The sequence below is a fragment of the Ipomoea triloba genome, chromosome 12 (genome assembly GCF_003576645.1).
Source record: "Ipomoea triloba cultivar NCNSP0323 chromosome 12, ASM357664v1".
Taxonomy (NCBI): Eukaryota; Viridiplantae; Streptophyta; class Magnoliopsida; order Solanales; family Convolvulaceae; genus Ipomoea; species Ipomoea triloba.
The window spans coordinates 12803603-12814301 of record NC_044927.1 but is presented as its reverse complement, the minus strand read 5'-3'; positions in this window follow the sequence as shown (position 1 = coordinate 12814301).

The window sequence follows — 10699 nt, the reverse complement described above, 5'->3', positions numbered from 1 at the left end:
AAAAAGGGAAGTTTTTAGTGCAATCCTTCCAGGGAGTTTCTGGAAGAAGAGTGGACGTAGGCGGGTTGGCCGAACCACTTAAAAATCTCTCTCGCATTTACTTTCTGCATTTATCTCACGCTAACCTCTCGATTGCACTACATATAAACACACCTCTCGAACTAACTCAAACTCGTGCTAACTAAAAGGGGATAACTTTTCCGCTGCGCATAAAACTTTGTCTTCATCACGTGAGGTATTGAACCTAAACATCCTAAGTTCAATACACACGAGAGGTCGAAAAGATTTGCAAAAATCTTATACAAGTCTATTCACCCCCCCCAAAGATTTGCAAAAATCTTATACAAGTCTATTCACCCCCCCCTCTAGACTTGTACCCCATCCCCTTGGGACCAACAGAAGGTTATTTTAAGGGGGAACTAGTATTGTTTTATTAAACTGAAAATTTATGTGTGTGCATATATCTACAAATCTAATAAGAGTCGATAAATTTAGGTCTTTACAGAAATTAAAAAGTGTTGGTGTAATTATTTGTTGAAATGAATGGTTCACATTATTTTGATTTTAATATTTTTTTTATTTTTACTATTTTACCCTCTATTATATCATTTAATTTTCTTAAATACCCCTATTCCGTCAATATAAACTTTAGTAACGGAATATTCTATTAACTATTTATTATTCTTAACTTATTGATTTTCATAAGGAATGTCTTAGTTTCAAACACCATCTCAATCAAAATTGATATAATTGTTAAACATATACTATGAATATGCTAGATTGTATTCAAAAAAAATAATAAAACAGTCAATGTGATTGCTCACTCTCTAGTCAGAGCTTCTTGCTCATATACTGGTCGGGAGGTGTGGGACACATATGTTCCTCACTATATTCGTGATTTGATTTCGCAATAATAGTTCGCTTTGATGGTTGTTTTAAAAAAATACAATATAAAATTTAACATGTACTTTGGTCAATTAATTAGAATCACGCATTGGGCATTAAATAAGTGGTACACCTAATTTACAATATATATTCAACACAGATGAGAAACTATGCCTATTATCGTTGTCTTTTTGGGGAAGGGGGATTTGGTTTTGTTTTTGAAGGTGCACTGCGCCAAGACACTAAACTTGCAGTGAAGCACACCAGGAGATTAGATCAAAACAGGAATTCATTTCTGGCGAAATTGGCAACCAGAGGCTGGAAGCATGGATGACGCCAATTAATAGGGTTTTGTGTTACAAAACTATGCTTAGGGTACTATCCAGTGAAGGTGCTTCCATCTAAAACTGTTATTGCACCCGTTAATATAACATTTTTCCCACAGGTCATAGTTATGCATTCTTGAAATATTTACTTTTATGAAAACGTTGATAATCTTGCTTTAATATATGCCAAGATACCGAATGATACTTTGATGAATTCTGAAATACTAATTTAAAAATATACATTGGGCATTGGACTATTCGCGCAATGCGCATGTGGTAACTAGTGTGTGTGTGTGTGTGTGGTGTATATATATATATATATATATATATATATAGGGTCAGGTTGCCATGCGGCCACTCACCATTAGGTATGCATAAATGCATCACAAAGTATTCGAAAATGCACCATTATGTCTGGTGCATTTCATTCTAATGCATTTTCGAACACTGTGTGGTACATTTATGCATATCTAATAGTGCAATCCGCACTGATATCATGGGAAGCTCTGTTCGCATTTGAACACACACACACACATATGTGTTTGTGTGTGTGTGTGTGTGTGATCAAATGACAACAAATTCTAAGGAGAAAACTAAAAATTAATACCATAAATTTGAAAAAATCAGACCGAACCAATCATATTTTAAAAAAATACGGTTGTATGTTTGGAATTATCACCAACTTTACTATGCAATATAGAACACTAAAGTCTGCACTTCTCATAATTTTCCAGGAACACACAATTGGTTGTTACACAATGCACATTAGTATTAACAAAGTGCATGTTTAGTTATAAAAATTTACACTTGTAAAAATGTGAAAGTGCATTGCATTTAGGGTTTGAATTTTAGAATTTATTACTGAGCTTTTAGTTTTATTTGGTTTAGGGATTTACTTTTTACTATTTAGGGTTAACATTTAAGATAGATATTTTAAATTTAGATTTTTCATTGAATTTTTAAGTTATCTAGAAATGCATATTTAGTTGTCACAAAGTGCATAGTATAGACGTATAGTGTTCTAAGTTGCAAAGTGAAGTTGAGGATGAGTTTGAAAATTTCACCGCATTTGTTTTAAATCTGATCTGATCTGTCCGATTTTTATAAATGTAAGACTGAATTTGGTTCTTAGTTTTCTCTTAGGCTATGTCCTTATGTGATCCTAAGCGTGTGTATGTGTGTGTGTGTGTGTGTGTGTGTGTGTGTGTATATATATATATATTATGTATAATTTATAAAAATAGATGTTCAATATCAGTAATCTATATTAAAATCTTAGATTTATTTAGATATTAGATATTTATATTTATTGTATAATAATAATAATAATAATAATAATAATAATAATGATAATGTAAAACATTTTTATAAAATTGATATTTATATTTTAAGAAATAGCTTATATAGTACTACAATATATTATGTCTATATATAGTACGGTTAATATTGTCAAAGTGGGCTGAAACTCGCGGGCTAGCTTGCACCCGTCCAACGGTGGAATGGGTTAGGGCTACAAAAAGATGGCCCGCGAAAGAGCGGGTCCACCAGGTTGCAAGTTGCAGCTGTCCTGCCTGTCCAACACTCTAGCTTACTCTACTCCACTGCCTCCACACAGCAGTCCGCTAGTCCAGCCTCGCCGCTCCAACAAGAAGCGACCATACGCCACCACGCAGCGACTATAGACGCCAAGCCAATACGCCACCACTCACCGCTCCAGCCTACTGCCATTCACACCACTAGTCTAGCCTGCCGTTTGTCACGCCACCACACCGACCGGCCGCCACATGTTCTAGCCTCTTGTTTTACATGAATTTCACATGAATTAAAAAAATAAAAAAAGAGCCTAAGGGGCCAGCCAACTCGCATGGGGCGGGCTAGGGTTGCATGAACCCTAGCCCGCGGGCTGACCAGCAAAATCCCGCCAGAAATTAGACCCGCGGTGGGGAGGACTTAATAGGGCGGGGCGGCCCGCTTTGACAGTACAATTGTGGACACAGAAAATTTGAAGCCGATAAATGGGCTGATTCATATGTTTTGGGCTACATTTTGATGTAATTGGGCTAATTACTGATTTATTTGGATGAATTAAATTAGTCCAATTGCCCAAATTAAATATAATTGGTGACTAGTAGACTCAAGTTATAAGGATGAATTGATCCATGTCTTGCCCAATAAGAAAATATTTATATATTTAAATTATTATTTAATTTAAGTATGTGATAAAATATTCATGTATTTAAATTAATTATTTAATTTGAATATGTGATAAGATCATGAACTTGGACGCAATGGTGGCTAGATACATCCTGGATAAATACTCATATTATCATAAATATTAATTGATAATATAAGGATAATATTTAAGAGTTTAAAGCCCAGCAAAAGTCTCTCATATAGTCATATTCTCCCCTATAAATAGAGCCATTCATTCATTCCAAAGATCACACTTGAAGAATTTAAAACACTTGGAGAAACTCTGGATTGAAGATCAAGCCAAGCTTAACAGGATTGAAGAAATACAGTCAAGCTAAAGAAGATTGAAGATCAAATATCCAAGAAATCAAGCTAAAGTGGATTGAAGATCAAATATCCAAGAAATCAAGCTAAAGTGGATTGAAGATCAAATATCCAAGAAATCAAGCTAAAGTGGATTGAAGATCAAATATCCAAGAAATCAAGCTAAAGTGGATTGAAGATCAAATATCCAAGAAATCAAGCTAAAGTGGATTGAAGATCAAATATCCAAGAAATCAAGCTAAAGTGGATTGAAGATCAAATATCCAAGAAATCAAGCTAAAGTGGATTGAAGATCAAATATCCAAGAAATCAAGCTAAAGTGGATTGAAGATCAAATATCCAAGAAATCAAGCTAAAGTGGATTGAAGATCAAATATCCAAGAAATCAAGCTAAAGTGGATTGAAGATCAAATATCCAAGAAATCAAGCTAAAGTGGATTGAAGATCAAATATCCAAGAAATCAAGCTAAAGTGGATTGAAGATCAAATATCCAAGAAATCAAGCTAAAGTGGATTGAAGATCAAATATCCAAGAAATCAAGCTAAAGTGGATTGAAGATCAAATATCCAAGAAATCAAGCTAAAGTGGATTGAAGATCAAATATCCAAGAAATCAAGCTAAAGTGGATTGAAGATCAAATATCCAAGAAATCAAGCTAAAGTGGATTGAAGATCAAATATCCAAGAAATCAAGCTAAAGTGGATTGAAGATCAAATATCCAAGAAATCAAGCTAAAGTGGATTGAAGATCAAATATCCAAGAAATCAAGCTAAAGTGGATTGAAGATCAAATATCCAAGAAATCAAGCTAAAGTGGATTGAAGATCAAATATCCAAGAAATCAAGCTAAAGTGGATTGAAGATCAAATATCCAATAAATCAAGCTAAAGTGGATTGAAGATCAAATATCCAAGAAATCAAGATAAAGGGATCGAAGATCAAATATCCAAGAAATCAAGGTAAAGTGGATTGAAGATCAAATATCCAAGAAATCAAGCTAAAGTGTATTGAAGATCCAATATCCAAGAAATCATGCTAAAGTGGATTGAAGATCAAACATCCAAGAAATCAAGCTAAAGTGGACTAAAGATCAAGCCAATTAAAGACCGGAGGCCTTCAACGAAGATCAAGCAACAAAGCCCTTCATTGAAAAACAAGCCGCATTCCGGAGGCCCTTCAGTCAAAGTTTCAAGTCAAGTAAACCAAGTGAAGAATAAGAGGATTTCCTTGATAGAGATCTTGTACCCGTGCAACATTTGAAATTCAAATATATTCCTTGTTCAGTTTTTCTTGTTCACAGATTTTGGCACGCCCAGTAGGACCTCTCTACCTCTCATTTCTTAACAAAGATCCAAAAGGCATCAAGAAATTCTTTCTCCAAAAATACTTACGCTCAAGCTACCGGCTCAAAGGCATCTTCTGAGGCCAGCTCCGACGGCAGCGAGGTGCGAGGTGCAAGGTCCAATGACTCGGAGTCAAGCGAGGAACCTAGGGGTGGAGTTGGACGAGACCCAAAGCATTGCCCGCAACATCATCCGAAGGCTTGGAGGCGGCTCCACCAGCTCAAAGAAACCTACATATGATAGAGGTTCATCCTCAACAACATAGACCGTTGGTGGCAAGAGTCCTACTCCCTCAAAGAAAGCTACTGGAAGCGGAAGTCCTACTCTCTCAAATGAAGCTACTGGAAGTGAAAGTCTTTCTCCTATTCCTTCAAAAGGAACTACTAGCAGTGGAAGCTCATATCCTATATCTCAGCCATTGCCTATGTGGAAACCAGCATCGAAATGGACTCACGTCTACACAGTCATGCCTGCTATGACAACGAATGCAGCTTCGGTGGAGGAGCAACTGGCAAACATCACAAAACTCTCGAGGGAATGAGTGTGCTTCTTCACAGTCAAGAAAGGAGGCTCAATGATCTCAGTGAAAAGGTTGAAAGCGTAAGGAATAGAGAGACAAGTCGAGCTTCTGGGAAACAGCCCAAAACTCAAGAAGATGGAGTTGATATAGAGTCACCAACGCATGACGGTAGGCCTGCTACAGGGATAGAAGAAACTGTATCTCACCCACCACCTGCTGAAAAGAGCGTTCCAACCTCTGGGCTATGATGCCTGTTAAGCAACTAAATGACTACATCATGGGTTCCATCAAAGGAAAGTTTGAGGTGGGACAACGTTATTATACATACGCCAAGCCATAAACTCAAAGGATCGGGGAGCTGAGGATGCCGCTTGGGTATCAGCCGCCTAAATTCCAACAGTTTGATGGGAAGGGAAATCCTAGGCAACACATTGCTCATTTCGTGGAAACTTGAAATGAGGCTGGGGTGTATGGTGATTACCTAGTTCAGCAATTTGTTCACTCGTTGAAGGGAACAACTTTTGACTGGTATACTGATCTTGAGCCAGGATGCATTGATAGATGGCACAACATAGAGCGTGAATTCTTGGATCGTTTCTACAGCACAACAAGAACTGTCAGCTTTGAGGAACTCACCACTACCGACCAGTGGAAAGGCGAGCCTTTCGTTGAATACATTGAAAGGTGGAGAAACTTATACTTAAATTGTCAAGAAAGGATATCACAACGTCCTGCTATTGACATGTGTATTCAAGGAATGCGCTTTGAGCTTTCTTACATCTTGCAAGGGATTAAGCCCAAAACATTCGTGGAACTATCTAGCCGAGCACATGACATGGAACTGAATATTGCGGCTGGAGGTGTGTTGAGTGCGTTCAACATACCAGGCTCTTCGAAGGATAATGAAAGGCAAGATTTTAAGAAAGGGGGCAAACCCTTTCCAAAGCAAGAAAAAGGAGAAGCAATGAATGTAAAGGCTGGAGCTATTAAAGTTTTTACTAAGGCTGTTGAAACCCCCAAGCTAAGGCCATTTTATGGTCCTCCAAGCAGAAATAGGATGATTACTATAAAGGAGAGACAAGAGAAGTAGTACCCATTCCTAGAGTCCGATGTCTCCCCTATGTTTGATGAACTTCTTAAGTTAAAGCTGATTGAGCTACCAGAAATGAAGCGTCCCGAGGAAGCTTTTAAAGTTGAAGACCCTAATTACTGCAAATATCACTGCCTCATTTGTCATTCTCTTAAAAAGTGCTTTGTTTTCAAGGATAGAGTCATGGCGTTAGCTCAAAATAGAAAGATAGAACTTGCTGATGCTACTGCAAGTACAAATCAAGTTATGATATCACTTGGAAAGTTTTCTCCACTTCTCGGGGAATGTCCTGTAAGAAGAAGAGGAGGAGGACAAAAGCGTCCACTCCCGTTCGTCGTTAAGCATGCTGCTCAAGCAAAGTTGCAACAAGTTGATGATTCCTCTAGGAGTGACTGGGTAACTATTACCTATAAGAAACATAAGAAGGTGGTCAACCCTGTGAGATCGCCAAGGCAAGTAGCGAAGAGATGGATTGAGAAGGATCCATCGAAAGGCCATGTTTGCAAGTCGAAGATGAGGAAACATATTAACAAACTGCGGACCCCTATGACACTGGCTCAGTACATGCCGAAGGGGTTTGATTTGAAAAAATTAAGCATATCTAGCTCATGTTTGAACACCAATGATGCGCCAGTTGAAGCAGGAGAATACTCGTCCCATGTAGAAGACGAAGGGGAGGAAGTTCAAATGTATAAGGCTACTTCTTATTCTGCTGAGATTACATTCAGCGATGAAGATTTGCTACTTGGTGGTATACCTCATAATCGCCCATTGTTTGTTGAGGGCTATGCATGTGAGAAGAAACTTAAAAGGATTCTAATTGATCAAGGGTCGGCTGTCAACATCTTGTCGCTTCGAGCTTTGAAAGATCTTGGGTTCTCTGTAAATGATCTTGCCCAAAGTCGCCTGATGATTCAAGGATTTAATCAAGGGGGGCAAAGAGCATTGGGTGTCATTAGACTTGATTTGACAGTGAGAAAGCTAAGTTCAAGCACACTATGTCATGTTATAGATGCAAGACCATCTTATAACCTGTTGCTGGGACGACCATGGATACACGAGAATGGAGTGATTTCATCTTTATGGCATCAATGTTTGATGTATGAGAAAAATGGATTAGTGGAGAAGGTGGTTGGTGATGATAGCCCATTCACTGAAGTTGATTCTTACTTTGCTGATGCGAAGTTTTATATGAAGAAGCAAATTGTCGTAGAAGAGATTAATGAAAATGAAGCCGATGCGCTGCCTGACCCAAAATGGAAGGGAAAACAAGTTGTTGAGCAGCATCAACCAAGCAAGGAACTTGTCCTTCCTCTTACAAGGATTAACATGCTTAAAGCCCACGTAGAAGAGTCGCTTGAAGATAGAAGCAGTGATAAGACAAATCAAGTACTACCCACGCAGCGCACTGAGGGCTTTGATCCAAATGTTTATAAACTCTTGGCCAAATCTGGTTACGATCCTAAGGAGCCACAAAGGTTGGGAAGGCTTATCCCGGAAGCTGGTGGCAAAGGGATTTCAAAATAGCATGAAGTTCATACACAGAAGGGGTTGAGGTAAGTTCCACCAAAACCTGTGAAGATATTCATAAATCGAGCTGCAAGTAACTGAATTACCATTGAGGAGCAAAGTCAATATAAGAAACACTCTGTTTTTGACAGGATTCGTAAGGTGGAGTCACGAAAATCTGTCTTTAACATGTTGGGGGCAAGTCCTAAGGAAGTCAAGAGGAAGTCTGCGCATGAGAGACTTGGACCTGTCCCTATCATTAAGAAGCATACCAAGTCCCCTCTTGGCGTAGAACCATCAAAGGAAATCAAGAGTTCAGTCCCTTCTCGTATGAGACGAGAAGCCGATGTCAATGTTTTGTGTGGCGAAGTGTTAAAGGTTCGGCCAAAGATTATTGCGCACACTTCTCTGCAAGAAGAAAATAAAGAAAGTATGGAATCAAGTTATGCAACAAATCAAAATGGTAAAGATGTGGAGGCACCCAAGAGTTGGAGGGTGATCACATGGCCATGATACTTTGATGAATGAGAAGAAATCCACCAAAAATGTTGCACGTGGGTAAACTGCTAAACATCTCACTTGTCTATGGGTGGGCCCAAGTCATAGACACTCTTAACCCGCATGAGTCTAAATTGCGTACGGTAAGCTCCTGGTCCGCAAGAGTTTAAACTCCGTACGGAATTAACTATTCAAAAAGTTATTTGAACTACGTTTCACTTGATCTCCTTCGTGGGAGTACGTAGGCAGCTTAGAAATTTTATTGTCTAAGTTCAGTCATAACAAAAGAAAGCTCATATTCATGTCCAAGATAGTTATGATTCAAGTTCAAGTTAAGCATACATAAATTATTGGCATGGAAAAGAAGAGAAGTCCGGGAAACATTGCAAGTTTTGGAATGGAAGAGAATTACCAAAGCATGCATTCCCGCAGCAATTGACCACTATTTAGTATTTTGCTCATATCTCAGCCTACGTTGATCCGATTAAGGTGATCTAGGTTTCCTTGGAAAGCTAACTTACAAAGCTACAACTTTTCTGAAGACATCTAAGCTTGAATGTGAATATTGAAGGGTCAAAATTTGAGGGGAAGTGAAGGCACAAATCTGTCCAGAATTTTCTATGCTCAAATTTCATGATTTGCAAGGTAGAAGCCAAACATTTATATGTTTTATGCATGTAGCACATGAAATTGCAAATATGACCAGTGGACCACAATATTATTATATGCAATGAGGCAGTGGGAAGGCAAACATATATTCATATTAACATATGTAGTAATCATACACACTGTACAATTATATATGTAAATGTGTATTGATTAAAATTAGAAGATGGTGGACTATGCGCATATGTTAATATATATATGTATGAGCCAGGTGTAAAGAAGTTAAATCACTTCCTCTTAAACCCTTGTGCTAGAAAAAGCAAAGCAATGTTCTCAAAAATCAACAAAGGCATATGGACTTGTCAGAAAAATTAAGGCCTTCAAAATCCTGTTTCTCATATGCAATAATGTCGCCGCATCTGTGTTTTCCCAAGCCTAGAAGCATTTCTTTTCTTCTTCAAGACAGCAAGCCACGGCACTAGCGAGCATCTCCGGTGAAAAAATTGAGGAGCAATCACAGTAGAAGTGCTCGAGACAGTAGCGGAAGATGACAACAAGCTAGTAGGATTCATGTATTTGGGTGTCCCGTGCCAAAATTCTAGTGTGTTCTTTGAGCTGGGATTCATGCACTTGGGTCCCTTGACAAATTTTCCTATGCTCTATCCCCTTCGGCAAGACTCCGGTAAAAGCAGCTTGGAGCACAAGGCTTTCGGCAAAAGGATATTCCTGCGAAGCAGCAGCGGAAGAGAGACAACAACAGAAGAGAATGGCGAGCTAGGATTCATGCTTTTGGATCCCATGACAAATTTTTCGCATGCTCTTTGAGCTGGGGTTCATGCTCTTAGGACCCATGGCAAATTTCCGTGTGCTCCATTCCGTCCGGCAAGAATGATGCGAGGCAAGAAGAAATTCTCCGGCGATAGATGACAACGTACGGGGAAGCAGTCCAAAGCAAAGACAGAATTGTAAAAGAGTTTGGAAGAAACAAGAAAGGTTACCTTTATGCGAAGATCGATCTTGAATGCGGTTCTTGATTTCTTCTATGGTCCGGGTTTCCTCCATTTTATTTGTGAAATTTGTGATAATTGAATGTCATATTTATAGGATTTATGGGCAGTTTAATATGAATTCAAGTGGGATTAAGTTTAAATGGCATTCAAAGCACGATTGGGATTCAAAGTTTGATGGCGCTCAGACTTTAACCAGGATTCATGGTTTAAATGGGTTTCTTGTTCTATATACAGAGTTATTATAGGAATTAATTATATTTAAATTTGATTATTTGAAGCCCAAATAATATTGGTGTCTTTGATGTGATCGTGGAAAGTACAAGTGAATTGAAATTTAATCAAAGCAAGTTGATTATTTGAAGCCCTGATAATGTTGGTGTCTTTGATGTGATCGT